General features: G+C 38.6%; 1 long non-coding RNA gene across 1 annotated transcript; it reads right to left on the bottom strand.

The window, feature by feature from the left end:
- Nucleotides 1-212: 212 nt before the first annotated feature.
- Nucleotides 213-4266, bottom strand: LOC140533764 (uncharacterized). Its single transcript, XR_011977047.1, has 3 exons — nt 3849-4266; nt 3618-3750; nt 213-1131 (listed from the first exon to the last, which is right to left on the bottom strand). It is a non-coding gene; the product is annotated as an uncharacterized lncRNA (long non-coding RNA).
- Between the last annotated feature and the right edge of the window lie 5421 nt (nt 4267-9687).

The raw sequence follows: 9687 nt of genomic DNA, 5'->3' as shown, positions 1-9687 counted from the left end.
TGAAAGTTGGGATAAAGACTCCTGGTACTTACATAGGCTACATGCCTAACTAGCACTGCTAGAAATTTGGTTTTTTTCTTTTAAAAGATTGGGTCTCCCTATCTCACCCAAATGGAAGTGCAGGGCCTCCATCTGGTTCTTATCAGCACGGTGTCTTTGACCTACTCTGATTATGACCTCATATGGTTCTATTTTAAATTCTGAGAAATTGAATAGCAATCTTCCAGCGGATGATAAAAAACAGTTACAAGTTGTTACCAAATCCTTAATTTATTCTGCTAATGGATGCTTGTAAATTATCTGTGTTTAGCATTCCTTTTTTATATTAAGATACATTATCTACCCTGTACCTGATCAGCCATGTACATTTAGTATCTCATTTAGTTCCCCTCCCCCTACTTCTCATTGAGGAAATTCAGACAGGAGCCAAATGGTGAACATGAATCTGGACATTCTTTGAGAGACAGTGGAGGATAGAAGAGCCTGGTGTGCTGTGATCTGTGGGCTCCCAAAGAGAAGGACATGACCGAACAACTGAGCTACAAAAACAACAAACACATAAGCCATAATGTAAGACCTGAATTGCTTTTACTATGAATTTAATAAATACCAAATAAAATTAGTATTTCCATATGCAAAATAGAATAGAAAAAGAGGATTTATTATGAAACTGCAAATCTATTATATGTAGATATTTTTATCCATTGAAGTATTTTATTTTAATGCATATTTTACACCTTTAGAAAAAAAATTATAGGATTTTTTTCCTACTATGTTTTTATCTTAATTCCTCATATTCATGATGCCAGCTAAGATTATAAACATAACGCACCCAATCTTATGGGATAGAGGAAAATTATTCTGCTGCATTCTAAATCTTTTGATTGAATATCAAATCTAAAGCTAATCACACCACATTTTTTAATCTATGAGATTCACACACATAAAAAAATTCCTGCTGTTTTTATCAATTATCTCAAATTCACCAGTATAACTACACATCATCTTTATAGTTAAGAATAAGAAAAAAAGTTTTATATCATGGAATAACGAGAACTTGGAATCTTCCTCGGTTCTCTGTGTTCTTGATGTTTGCTATCAGCCAGGGCGTTCATGTGCATTATGGCGGTCCTACAAGAAGAAGGAAAGATTATAGTTTGCTTTTCCTTTCAAGTATAAAATAAATTCAACCTGTAGCTTTAAAAGCTGTCCTGCTTTTCACCCCAAATTACCAAATAGAAAAAAACGAAAATGAAATTCATCTGGAGGAACAAAAGATCAAGAATCTCAAAGGAATTAACAGAAAAAAAGATAAAAAGAGAGGGAACATTGCAATGCCAGATTTCAAACCACCTACTACATAATACTAATCACTGAAATGATTTACTGTTGGTTAAAAATTAAAGAGGTTCATCAGTGGAACAGATTAACTCTACAATATACGGAAATAAATGAACCTAGTAGCATAGTGTTTAGTCCCTCCAAAAACTCCCAACTACTAGAGTAAGAACTCATTTTTTGTCAAAACTTTGGGGGGAAATGAATAGCAGTATGGAAGAAATTAAGTTTAGATCAACAGCTTACATGGTATGCCAAGATAAGCCCCAAATGGGAAAGATGGATAGACAGATAGATGGATAGATAGATAGACGGATAGATAGATAGATAGATAGATAGATAGATAGATAGATAGATAGATAGATAGATAGATAGATGATAGACAGATAGATAGAAACATTTATTAAGTGCCTACTACATGCCATGCATTATGCTAAGCTTTGGGGATACAAAAGACAGTCCCATCCTCAAGGAGCTTATAATCTAACAGATGAGACAACATGCAAACAAGTATACACTAACAAGCTATATGCAGGATATATAGGAAATAATTAAAAGAAGGAAGATAGTAGAATTAAGAGGGAATGAGACAAGTTTTCTGGAAAAATAGGATTTTAGTTGGGACTTAAAGTCAATCAGGAAAATCAGTAGGTAGAGTTCTAGCCATCCAGGACAGCCAGAAAAAAATGCCTAGAGTTGAAAAATGGAGTGTCTTGTTCATGGAGCAGCAAGGAGGCCAGTGTCACCGGATCAAAGTGTATATGATAAAAAGTAAGATATGAGAAGATGGCAAAGGTGGGGCTAGGTTATGGAGGACTTCTAACACTACACAGAGCACTTTGTATTTGATCTTAGAGGTGATAGGGAACCATTGCAGTTTATGGAATAGGGAGTAGCATGGTCAATCCTGCGCTTTAGGAAAATCACTGTGATGGTCAAATGGAGAGTGGACTGAAGTAGGGGGAGAGATAGGCAGACCACCCAGCAGGATATTGCAATAGTCTAGGTGTGAGGTGAGTAGGACCTGCACCAGAGTAATAGCAGTGTCAGAAGAGGGAAGATGGTATATTCAAGGGATGTTACAAGGTGAAATTAACAGACCATGGCAACAAATTGGATATAGGAAAGTGACTGAGAGATAGTGAGGAGGTGAGGCTGAAAGCCTGAGAGACTGAGAGGATGCTGTTGTCCTCTATGGTGATAGGAAAGACAGGAGGAGAGGAGGGTTTAGGGAGAAAGATAATGAGTTCCATTTCAGACAAGTTGAGTTTAAAACGTCTACTGCATATGCAGTTTAAGATATCTGAAAGGCAATTGGAGATGTGAGATTAGAGGTCAGCAGAGAGGGTTTGGGGCAAGATAGATAAATCTGAGAATCTTCAGCACAGAGACAGTAATTAAATCCATGAGATCTAGTGAGATTATCAAGTGAAGTAGTATGGGGAGGGAAGAAAAGGACCTAGGACAAAAGCCTAAGGGACACCTATTATTAGATAGCATGATCTGGATGAGGATCCAGCAAAGGAAACAGAAAGAAGTCAGATAGGTATGGGAAGACACAGGAGACAATGATGTTCCCAAAAACCTAGAGAGAAGAGAGTATCAGAGAAGAGAGGGTGATCAAAAGCAGCAGAGAGCTCAGGAATGTTATTAAAAATCCACACATCAAAGGAACAAGAAAGAAATTGCCTTTTAGATCTATGACTAAGAAAAGCATTTGTGACTAAACAAGGAGCAGAGCTCACAGAAGACAACACAGTTTTGATTGCATAAAAACTGAAAGGTTTTGAACAAACAAATCAAATCAGCTAAGATAAGAAGGAAAATTGCTGACTGGGAAAAAAGTTTATAGCAAGTTTCTTTGATAAAGGTCTCATTTCCATAAGGAACTGATCAAAATTTATAAGAATAAGAGACATTCCCCAAATGATAAATGGTCAAAGGATGTAAATAGGCAATTCTCACAGTTCTTTATTCTCATCCCACTCAGCTCAACCCCACTAATGCCTTACTCTAGTTATCTTCTCTGGAATGCTTGATTCATAGATAACAAGCTTGTTTTCATCTAAAATCTTTTTCTTTCTCATACCTTCTATCTTTTAGCTCTCACTTACTCCTCTGACTTACTGGTCAAGATGAAAGAGATGAACTGCTCCTTGCTCCCCATTACTACTTCCAGAGTCTGCCTCTGCCACCATCACTCAGTAATCTCTCTTTTGTTGAGATTAACGCAATGCCTACCTACCACCCCAAAATACTGGTATCTATTGTGTACTGACCTCGAGAACACTTCTTTCTTCAATGAGTTCAGAGTTTGGCTCACTGTCTCTCTTTCCAAATTCCTGCCCTCAATACACATGTTGATACTCTCTCAAAACCTCACAGTTCCTCAATTTACTGACTTCAAATGACCTACAATGAAGCCACACAGAGAGACAGTCATACTCTGAGTCTTGCCACCCCTCACAAATTCACCACTTCCTTGTTCATAAATGCTGAAATTCATTTACCTGATCACAATCTGTTTTCATTTCACCTCTTTCTCAGTCTTGCAACCCCAAATTCTGTTCTTCACAGTCACTGACTTTCACTCCCTCCAACTCTCTGTCCTTTCAGTGATAGTGAACTGGCTGCATTCTCCTCCCTTCTTAACCCCTTAGAGAATCAGTTCAACTTTGTACTCTCTTCTCTCAAGTTACTTGCATCCTTATCCTATCAACAATTTTGTCCTGCCTAGCATCAGCCTTAGATTACTGGCCACCCCCAAGTCTCTCATTCATTGACTTCCCTCCTACTCACATGCTGCTGAATAAAGCTAGAGAAAATCGTAAAACTGTGCCAATTAAGCCCACTCCAAATCCATGATATATAATCTCAACCTGGCCTTCACTAGAGCAAGTCAATTCTCTTATATCTCCTTAACAGACTCACTACACCACTCACAACAATGACTTTTCCAACCCTTTTCATCCCTCCTCAAACTTGTCATAGCTCACCTTCCTGGCACCCTCTTGGCTGAGAACCTTGCTTTATATTTCACTGAAAAATGAAAAAAGACTGTTTTGCCTCTCTTTGTATGAACAGTGCCTGGCACATAGCAGGCACAAAGCATCAATAAATGCCTCTTTGCTTCACTTGAAGAAATCCAAGTTTTCTACAGCTATGAGGGGGAAAAATGCTCTTATCACAAATAATTAGAGAAATGAAAAATAAGACAACTCAAATATATCAGATTGTCAGACAATGTTGACAAAAAGGAAAGTGGCAAATGTTGAATAGATTCAGAAAAATGTGCATACCAGTTGAAGGAGCTGTGAATTGGTATAATCATTCTGGTGAGCAATTTTGGATTGTAAACAAAAAGTTATTCATCTGTACATACCCATTAATCCAACAATAGACATTCTAGGTCTAAACCCCAACGGAGATCAAAGAAAGAGGAAAAGGTCCTATATGTACGCACATTCTTATAGCAACTCTCCTTTTTTTTTGGCAAAAAATGAAAAAAAACTGGAAACTCATGGAGTTTCCATTAATTAGGGAATGACTGAACAAATTATGGTACATGAATGTAATTGAATAATACTGTGCTGTAAGGAATGAGAAAAATGAGAAAAAAACCTGGGAAGATGTGTTGATTGAGGCACAGTAAAGTGAGATGAACCAGGAAAACAATCTATACTCTAACATCAATCCTGCAAAAATTAACAGTTTTGAAAAACTCAGGAACTTTGAGCATTATAATGATCTTTCATGATTCCATAGGACCTCTAATAGGAATGACAACTCACAGAGAAACAATGGATTCATATGCAGAATGAAACAGACATTTGGGGGCATGACCAACATGGGTATTTGCCTTTATTTGATTGTGCCTGTCCATTACAAGGATTTTCTTTTTTCCCCCTAGTGCAAGAAGTAGGAAGAGGAAAAAGTAAACACTGAATAATTTTTTAATTCAATTTCATAAAAATCTTAAATGGGTAGCATATATTTTATATATACACATACCAAACTGATTTCCACCTTCATCCATTCCACCCACCCAAATCCTCTTAGAGGAAAGAGGGAGTAGGTAAAAATTGGGAGAAACAATTCAGATGCTACATAACTGTGCAGAGATTTGAATCCAAATCAGCCCAGTGACATTCTTTCTAGAATTTGATTCTGTTTGTAAAATTAATGAGAAGAGTAAAAAGGCAAACTATGCATTTTGATACCAAAAACTGAGGTTTTACAGGTTCATTTGTGAAATACCACACATCCATGTTCTCATTCCTTCATCCTTTAGAAAGCTAGATGGAACATATGTATCCAAGTTGTTTGCAATATTCATTTAGAATATGACCAGGGATGGACTCAAGATATGTAATGTCCCTTCAGTTTCTAAATCCTATGTTCCTGTAACAAAGAAACGTTCAGATTCTCTGCACAATTATTTTATCATAGAGGAGTTAAGGTAGAGAGAGTATAAAGGTGCAAAGTGCCTTTAAAGGGGGAAAAAAGCATTGTCTTAAAGACTGGTGAAGACCTAGGTCTGGATTTCACCTCTGCTATTTACCACCTGTGTGATCTTGGTCAAGTCAACTCCCCTCAAAGGTATATATCCTCATTTGTAAAAATGAAAGGGCTAAACTATATGGTCTTTTTAAGGTCCCTTACACTTCTTGTGTGTGCGTGTGTGTGTGTGTGTGTGTGTGTGTGTGTGTGTGTGTGTGTGTGTGTTTAGCACAATAGAAACTGCAAAATGTTTCATTTATTTTTGGTAACCATGTCTCATATATGTAGCAATCCAGCTCCCTAATACTTATATTGTTGTAGGAGAGCACCTCTTGCTGGACATAATTAGGAAGGAAAATGCAGGGCTACAGTCCCATGCCTACAGTACACCACTGCCACCTATTGGCCCGATGACCTTGGCTTTTCTAATTTGCTGGGGAAAGAATGATGGGCTTCCTTTTAATAATTTGGGACCCAATTGTCCAGTTTCTAAAGATAAACAGAACTTAAGGATACATCTGCCTTGTGGAAGTGACAGATGTTTATTTGGATGTAAGATTTCCCTCCCAGTAACTAGGGAGCCTGCTCAGACTAATTTAACCAAAGAAAATATATGTGAGCAAAGAACCAGAAAGTAAAGGCAGAACAAATAATCACCATGACTACAGCTAAATGAGAGCACCTTTCATTTAAGTCCCTGATTTTAAAATGCTTCTTTTTGTTGTTGCTGCAATATTAGTCAAGTACCTACTTGATGCAGGTCCAAGATAGGACCAAAACAAGGATTTCAGTCTTCAACAACTCCACATTATGTGAAACCTTTAAAGAGGAATCCAGTACTGGATTTGATTTAGACAGAAATGATGTGAACCCTTGCCAGGGACGACAAACCATTGCCACCCACAGGGCAAGAAAGCCAGTTTGCCTGAAGCAAGTCCCCTGAGAGAGAGACAAGAGGCAGCAAGTGCCAGGCAAGTCAAACCATCAGCACCACCTTGACCACCATCTCCTCTCAGACCCTGAATTTATGAATAGCAGTGCTTCTCACCCAGTCTCTGGAGATATTATCCTGGGAAGCAGCCCTTAGAGAGCTGCACCTGGGCAACTGCTCCCATAAGGGCGCTTCTGGAGTAAGGATCTGGGCCGGTCCTGTCCTTACTTTCTTGGGGTACTGATACTACAGTATCTTAGGACCATGTTGAGGTTGGGGAACTGTAAACTATCCCAAAGTGGTCTAATCCAGAACAAATCTGACTACTACTACTAGACAACAACTACTACTATTATTACTATTACTACAACTATTGCTATTACTACTACTACTACTATTTCTACACTAAATTTCCAGACACCAGTCTAAGCTCAGTAAGCTCTTGGCTGATCTGAGGAACAGAAGAATACTGTTAAACTCAGTCATTCTCAGCCTGCAAGGAGGTTGTGTTGGTTCAAAGTGACAAAACTGTAAGTTTCCCATTATTCTAGGATTCCTGCCCTGGTTATTCATCTGCAGGCTTCTGTTTGAACTAGAAGCTGGAACTGAGACCCTGCTCTGTTCCTGGGGTCTGAACCAAATTACCACTGATTACTTCTGAGCTTGATCTTCTCTCAGTGCATACAGCCTAGAGTACACTGCCACTTCTCACCCTGGATTATCACCTTGAGGCACATAGGCCTTCCTCAATTAACCCTTGATCTGTGCCCTAGAATTGGATAGTGTGTGACAAGGCCATTTAGTGCCTATTCCCACTCTACTGCAAAAGGCTTGGCCCTCTTCTTGCCTAACTGCTGGGCCTCTCTTCCTGGCTGGGGGGGTCCATGCAAGGAGCTTCTGGTTGTATCCTCAGGTCTCTCTACCTGGCTCCCTCCAATGACGCGATCTGAAAAGATGACTCACTGTCATTTTTTCCTGGACCTCCCCATCAGGATTTGGTCTGGTGCCTTTTGGAGATTTATTTGGAATAGTTTTGGGGGGATGGCAGCCTGTACTTTGTCTTATTTCTCCACCATCTTGGCCTAGAGAAGGACCCTCTCTCTAACTTCAAAGCTTTCACGTAATGTGGAGTTGTTTCCCTCTTCTCTTCTTGTTGGCACATCTTTAATTATTACAGATTTGGCACACTATTTTTTGTTTTAAGGTGAGACTTGGAATTATGCTCAAAACCATTTCTCAGTCTTGCTGATCATGACTGCACTTGCCTCTTGACACAAAGGAACGAAAGTAATAAAAGAGTGGATCACACTAATTAACTGAACGAAGCTTCTAATCCAATAAATAGTTTGTCCTGATGAAACTGAATTTTCACCAAGCATACACTGGGTTCGTTGACTGGGATCTGAGTTCTTCCCCTCTCCTCAGTTGTTTTCTATAAGTCTATTTGCCATGTAAATTAAGGATAACAAGTCTCAGTTGTTGACAAGCAGTTGATTCCAGAGCCTCTTTTGAAAAACATATTGGTGTGAGGTCATTGTTTTTGAACTCTCTCCTCTGGATGTGCATTCAAAGTTCCTATATTTGTTTTAGGAGGATTTCCTTTTTAAGATATTATGTTACATAATTACACCTGCATTTGAATCCTGCTTCTAACACATGTATGATGCCTGACTATAAGTAGGACTTTGAGTTCTCTGGGCCTCCATATCTTCTGCATAATTGAAATAGACATATTAATTGTGTTTCCTTTACCTGATTGTAATATAGATTGAATGAGAAATACTTAAAGGGTAGCATAATCTTTAAAATGTAACATCAAATCCAGCTATTACTGTCATTGCTAGGTGGTTTCAGCATAGAGTGCTAGTCTTAAAGTTAGGAAGACCTGAATTCAAATCCTGAGACAATTACTAGCTGTATTACCTCAGGCAAGTCACTTAACCTTTGTGTGCCTTGGTTTCCTCATCCATAAAATGGATATAAGGCACTTAACCTTGGCCTATCTCAGTTTCCTCATTTGCAAAACGGGGATAATAATAGCACCTACCTCCCAGGGTTGTTATGAGGGACAAATGAGATATTTGTAAAGCACTTTACAAGACTTAATGCTACCTATCATCATCATCGTCATCATCATCATCATCATCATTGTAGCTATTATTATCAACTATACTCAGCTGCCAAATTGATCTTCCTAAAACGTAGATATGATATTCACACATACACATCTATTGAATAAGCTCCATCTGCTCAGTGTCACCTCCAGAATCCTCTCTTTAGCAAAGGCTTTCATAACCTGGCTCCTTCTTACTCTTTGTCTTCTTCTACCTTATTGTACTTATGCCATATACCTCAAATCCCAGTGATCCTGGTGGGCATCCTTGATTTTCCTCACACAAAACACTCCATCTCCTAATTCTTGGCATTATCATGAGCTGTCCTTCATGCCTGGAATTCTTTCCCTCCTCATATCTTCTTCCTTTCTTCCCTACTGCTCCAAGTCCCAGGTAAAATCCTTTCTCCTACAAGAAGTCTTTGTTGACCATTCTTAATTTTATTAGTCAACAAACAATTATTAAATGCCTAATATGTAAGTGCTGAGGAAAGGAAGGAAGGCAGGAAGAGAAAGAAAGAAAGAGAGAAAGAAAGAAAGAGAGAGAGAAAGGAAGGAAGGAAGGAAAGAAGGAAGGAAGGAAGGAAGGAAGGAAGGAAGGAAGGAAGGAAGGAAGGAAGGAAGGAAGGAAGGAAGGAAGGAAGAGACAATCCATACCCTCCAGGAGTTTACAATTTAATGAGGAAAGACAACACACAAAAAAGCGTTAAAAGGTGGGGGAGGTACCCAGTGTAGGAACATAATGAAGAATTCCAAAGGAATAAAAGGGTTGAAAATAAAGAGATTAGGCCTAAAAGCCCCCCTC

This window comes from Notamacropus eugenii, chromosome 3 (genome assembly GCF_028372415.1).
Source record: "Notamacropus eugenii isolate mMacEug1 chromosome 3, mMacEug1.pri_v2, whole genome shotgun sequence".
Lineage (NCBI taxonomy): Eukaryota > Metazoa > Chordata > Mammalia > Diprotodontia > Macropodidae > Notamacropus > Notamacropus eugenii.
Note: the sequence above shows the minus strand (reverse complement) of the source record. Positions and strands in the feature narration are given on the sequence as shown.